We start from the raw sequence: 6,000 nt of genomic DNA, 5'->3' as shown, positions 1-6,000 counted from the left end.
CTCGACGACCGAAATTCCTCTCTACTTCGACTCATTCCTCCCGAAGTTTGTCCACAGTTAGTACATCCATTGCGTAAACAAAGCCCTTTTTAACCGCCTTCACCAACTGCCGCTCTGGCATTGGTTTTATCAGCCGTGAGGCGAGTTGCTGCATTGAATGGATGTAGTCATCCTCGCATTCTCCCGGCTGTTGCTCACGTTGTGTTCCTTTCGTGTTCCGTCTGGTGACCATAAGGCGATCCATCAGAGCCCTGCGCAGCTGGGCCCAAGTGTCCACTCGGGATTGACGTACATGTACCCTATACCTCTCCTTCGCTCTGCCCAACAGGAGTACGTGGAAGTTGCGCACAACTTCATTCCACGGACACTGATGCTGCCGGTGCAGGAACTCTAGACGGAACACGAAGTCGTCTGCGGAATGGCCATCGTCCTCGTCGCCGAAGGAAAGGTTCAGTAGTACAACCGCGGCTCGTCCCGGAAATCCGCCTTCATTCGGTTCTCGATGCGCCACGGACGTGTGTCGCGATCACTCTTGCCTGCCGGATGGTACTCCGGTTCTTGCCTCAGGCTACTGTCGATCCCCGGAGAGTCATTCGCCGGCGGTCGAGGTCGCTGCCTCGGCGGTAATTCCGACGGCCTTGGGTAGCATCCTTCTATCTCCTGCCGCTGATGAATATCAGCTGGGCCGTTTGCGCCGCCTTCTGGACACGACGGAGTTGGCACCATCGATGCTTGGCAACTCGCGCCCTCCTGGAGCGGCTGCGGTTTGCTCTCGGCTGCACTAAGGACGTCGTTCAGCAACTTCATCATGTCCATGAAGCCGTTCTTGATCTGCTCCCTCAACGCCTGGCTAACTTCCAACTCCGCTTGTGCGAGAGCTGCGTTCATCGCCGACTCCGCCGCTGTAGCTCGTTCCAGGTTCAGCTTTTGAGGACTCTTCTGCTCCGGAACCAGAAGTTGCTCGTGCGCCTCAATGATCGCCTTGAAATCAAGGACCCTGAGCGACCGATGGTGTACCAGATCCGCCGGTAATCAAATCCACCGCACTACCGCATACCGGCGTTCTGGTAAACCACCGCGGCAATTCAGCAGCACCCTCTACGTCCGTGGACCATATATCGTCCTTTTCTTCGCCAGAAGGAACCCATCGACCTTAGCTGGTGGCCGTGCCTATCTCTGACGTCCTTGCCCTTCCAAAAATTTTTTAATAAATACTTAATAAATACTAATAAGATAAATAATATGATCAATAAATAAATAAATAGGATAACAAATAAATACGATAATACATAATATAATAAATAACAAAACAAGGAAGAACGCTATAGTCGAGTACCTCGACTATCAGATACCCGTTACTCAGCTAAATAGAGATATGCAAGTAGCAAAGCGAGATTAAAATGCGCCACCTACCGGCGGTATACAGATTTAAGCGTTATGGGCGTTAGAGTGGGCGTGGCAAATTTTTTGACCAATCGATAGGTATTGACGAGACCAATACATTTCAGTTAAAATTTTTTATCTAGCATAAAAATGTGGGCGTCACAGGTTTTCGCGGCTTGTGGGCGTTAGAGTGGGCGTGGCATATTCGCGTAACAAACTTGCGCTGCGTATAAGGCTGCGGAATCTAAATCTGAAATCCCAATTCTCAATCTTTGATAGTTTCCGAGATATCCACGTTCATATTTACGATTTTTTGAAGTTTGTGGGCGGTTTATGGGCGTTAGGTTGGGCGTGGCAAACTTTTTTTTGGGTCAATCGATAGGTATTGACGAGAACATTACATTTCAGTTAAAATTTTTATTCTAGCATCAAAACTGTAGGAGCCACAGTTTTGGGCGGTTTGTGGGCGTTAGAGTGGGCGTGGCACTCTACTGAAACAAACTTGCGCTGCGTAAGAAGCTCAGGAATCTGCAAGCCAAATCTCAATATCCTAGCTCCCATAGTTTCCGAGATCTCAGCGTTCATCCGGACAGACAGACGGACAGACGGACATGGCTAGATCGACTCGGCTAGTGATCCTGATCAAGAATATATATACTTTATGGGGTCGGAAACGCTTCCTTCTGCCTGTTACATACTTTCCGACGAATCTAGTATACCTTTTTACTCTACGAGTAACGGGTATAATAAATAAAAGAATACGATAACAACTAATAGCAAAAATAAATAACAATAAAACAAATCTTCCTCACTTGCAAACACCTTTCTTCACGATCACCTATTATAATTCTCCATTTTTTTGTTCTTACAGCTCTGGACCTAGGGAGATGGAACGAACCCTCGCCGGTAAGCTTCCAACCAGACTCCTCTTGCGATTACTCCAAAACCCCTGTTCTCCCGTCACCGCCCAGCCGTTCGTCAACTGAACTATCTTTCGTGGTAGTAGCCGTCACTCAAGGATTCCTGTAGGCTTTTCATTCCCGTCTTTTTTTTTAAGTCGAGGTAACTGTGCGTACGTAATTAAGTATATAACCGACATAAATTTGGAAATCCAGGATGGGGAGAAAAACCCAGGAACCCAACATCCTAACAAATAACATTTTAAATAAATAATTAACAAAATGCAAGCTTTAAAACTACTTTATCACTGAAATTATCACAGACTTTCTTAAGTGTCTTCCGTGATGCAAGTCTTGGTTTAAACCAGGATGCCAGGATGCCATCACTGGTAAACCTGTGACCATGAGCAATTCGTCGGCAATGTTCGTCGACCAGCCTCCCGTTCTACTTTCAATTTCCCTACGCAGCTGACTTCCCCGTCACCACTCCCTAGCAATTGCAATCTATGTTGCAAGCCACAGTTCGGGATGACGGGGTCGTCAGGGTCATAAATGGGCGAGACGTCGTCGCCTCGACAATTCATTTAGTTTACTTTGGGCGCCAATATGTTACGAACTGCATATTTTTCGGTGGCAGTGCCGCTAGCTCAGTCTTATCCCAGAGCAGAGTACCCCTAATGCCACAGCTCGCAACATAAATATCGACAACTCCGCTGTATCACATTACTAAACTATCGCTCATTACTTGGAACAAAAAAATGTAAACAAAGGTACAGTGGCGTGCAAGTCTGAGTACATGTTTGCAACTATTTACTTTGGGCCCGCATAAAAAAGTTATTAATAAAGTAAATGAAGCCAAATTTTTTGTGTTTATTCTTTGAATATTCATTACCAAATATAACAAAATAAACTAATTGGTCTCATTAAGAAATTAAAAACCAAATAAACTTGCATGTACTCAGTTATGCTCAATTTGAATTTTTCAACAAACGCTTTTTTTTTAATACTTGGTCCAAAGACCTTTATTTTTAATTACGCTATTTATTCGATCTGGTATACTTTCTACCAAATTTTGTATGATTTCTTTTGGAATAGCTCTCCATTCTTGATGGACTCGTTGCCACAACTCATGCTGGTTTGCTGGTACCGATTCATAGAGTCCCAATCGTCTTTTCACTATCGACCACAAATTTTCGATAGGATTGAGATCAGGACTCTGTGCTAGCCACTCCATTAACTTAAAATGTTGCTTTGCGATCCATTCTTTGACGATTTTGGACGTGTGTTTTGGATCGCCATCTTGTTAAATTGTGATGTCACTCTCCTTATATGCACATTTGTCAACCAATTCGCGAAGATGGGTCTGCAAAATATCTAGATCCATTCTTTGACGATTTTGGACGTGTGTTTTGGATCGTCATCTTGTTGAAATGTGATGTCACTCTCCTTATATGCACATTTGTCAACAAATTCGCGAAGATGGGTCTGCAAAATATCTAGATAGTCCTTCTTCATAATTCCATCTATTTTCTTAATTGGTCCAACGCTCCACCAAGTAAAACAGCTCCAGACCATGACATTTCCTCCCCCCTTCTTCCAACAATATTGTTTACCATCCGACTGGTATGGATTGAATTTATATTCATCAGACCATATAACTCTTTCCCAGTCACCCCGTTTCCAATTTTTATGCGCCCTTTCAAATTTTAATCGCGCTTTTATATTTTTATCAGACAAGGCCGGTTTCTTCTTTTTCACTTCTGAGGCGTATCCAATGCGCCTAAGTGCTCGGCACGCTGTCCACTGGCTGACGGGTTTCCCCATGGCTGCGGATGCATCCTTGGGTTTACAATTTTTCTCATTTTTAATTTTTTGCATCATAAGCCTTGCATCTGCATCAGTCAAAATTCGACCTGGACCACTTCTTTGTACCTTGGGTACCGCGTTGCGCCTTTTTTGCACACGAATGACTGCTGATTGGCTGATTTTTAACTTTTTGGATATTATTCGTGTCGAACACCCATTATCAGATAGGCTTACTACTGAATCTTCAACGTAATAAGTAAAATATTATAATAAGTATTATATTATAATTAAAAAAGTAGAAATTAATCAAATTATAAAAAATAAACAAACATAAATGAAAATAATAATAAACAGAAAATAAACAACAATTGTTAATAACGAAAATATTCGTAAATAGTTAGAAATAAAAGAAATTATAAAAAATAAACAAAAATAAGGGAAAATAATAAGAAAAAAATTAAATAAACAATAATTGTAAGTATAGAAAATTAAAAGAATAATAAATAAAATAATACAAGTGCTTTTTTTTTGGTACCCAAACCAAGGTACGTAAATCTTCGAAAGATATTTAAAGCGCCGTCGCAATAAATATGCCCGATTCATAATAAACTAACGCCTACGGACTAAACACCTCCTTTACAAAAAAAAAACTAAGAATCCAATTTAAAAGAAAATGCATCCATGGAACTACTACTATTTTTTCTAAATAAATTCCATTATTGAAAATCTTTTTATACTAGGCCAGAAGAATTCATTGCCTCAATAAAAAAACTGTCCCTATCTTGCAATTCCCTTCCATCAATTGTCCGGTTGCCTAACACTAAGTGTGCAGTCGTTCATTTTAAGATTTCTGCCTACCAATTTTATTTGTTCTTCTGCTGGGGCTACGTATTTTTCTTCGACTGTCTTCCTAAATATTTGTTCTAAGATAAAAGATTTTTTTCTAACACATTTTTTAAGGAGCTGCAAGTAATTCTCAAAGGAGTAAGAAGATCCTGAAACCGGATTTCCGATTTGATTGATAGTATCTCTTACATGGAGTAAGCCGTGGACATTGTAAGTCACACTGTTTGCTCCAAATACAATGGGGAAATTTTCAACAAATAAATTTAATATTTGTTGAACATTTTCAATATTATTTCGCCGTTGCTTTTGCGAACATAGCAATCTAAATGCACAGAGCAGTAATAAAAATAAATAATACTGGTCATCAAATCTTTTAGAGCTACAAAACCAGTGTATAATAAGAATTGCCTAAACTCAGTGCTTTTCCAGTTAGGAAGTTCTAACAATGTCCTCGGCTTCCTTGCAACATTAACAACGCATTAACATTAATTTAGCGGAAACACTGTTCTTGGTTTGTTTTGAAACTTTATTTATAAGTTTGTTATAATAAATTCGTTCTAAAAATTTGCGCATTACCCCCTGTTGGGGCGGTGCGGCTTGATCGATGAAATAGTTGAAGCCCCAAGATCGAATGGTACGCATAAAAATACGCGGGTACTTTTGGGTTTTTACGCGACGTGCGTAGGTGTTTATTAGTACACTTTGAAACATGAACAGCTTAAGCCTAACTTAACTTAAGCGCTCCAGAGCAGAGCGGTGACTTAGGGGAGAGATGGAGAGGGAGAAGGGACGGCAGTGCGAGCGCGCGAGGTGTAAAAATCTGGATAAAACTGCCGCTCGACACTGCCTCCTGAAATTAAACGCCCTTTTGGCGTGAACACCCCCAACTCAATAAGATGCATACAATCTAAAGGAACTTGGGTTATCACCAAGCGTTTCAAAAGCCGACGGACTGTTCAAATAATCTTTGCTGTGATGGTTTAGATAAATTTTATTCGCAAAGTCTTCATCAGTAATTAACTCACTAGCAACAGTACTGTATGTTAATGTACCATCTACTTTGCGA

This window comes from Drosophila suzukii, chromosome 3 (assembly GCF_043229965.1).
Source record: "Drosophila suzukii chromosome 3, CBGP_Dsuzu_IsoJpt1.0, whole genome shotgun sequence".
NCBI lineage: Eukaryota > Metazoa > Arthropoda > Insecta > Diptera > Drosophilidae > Drosophila > Drosophila suzukii.
The sequence above is the reverse complement of the archived record's forward strand: the minus strand, read 5'-3'. Positions refer to the sequence as shown.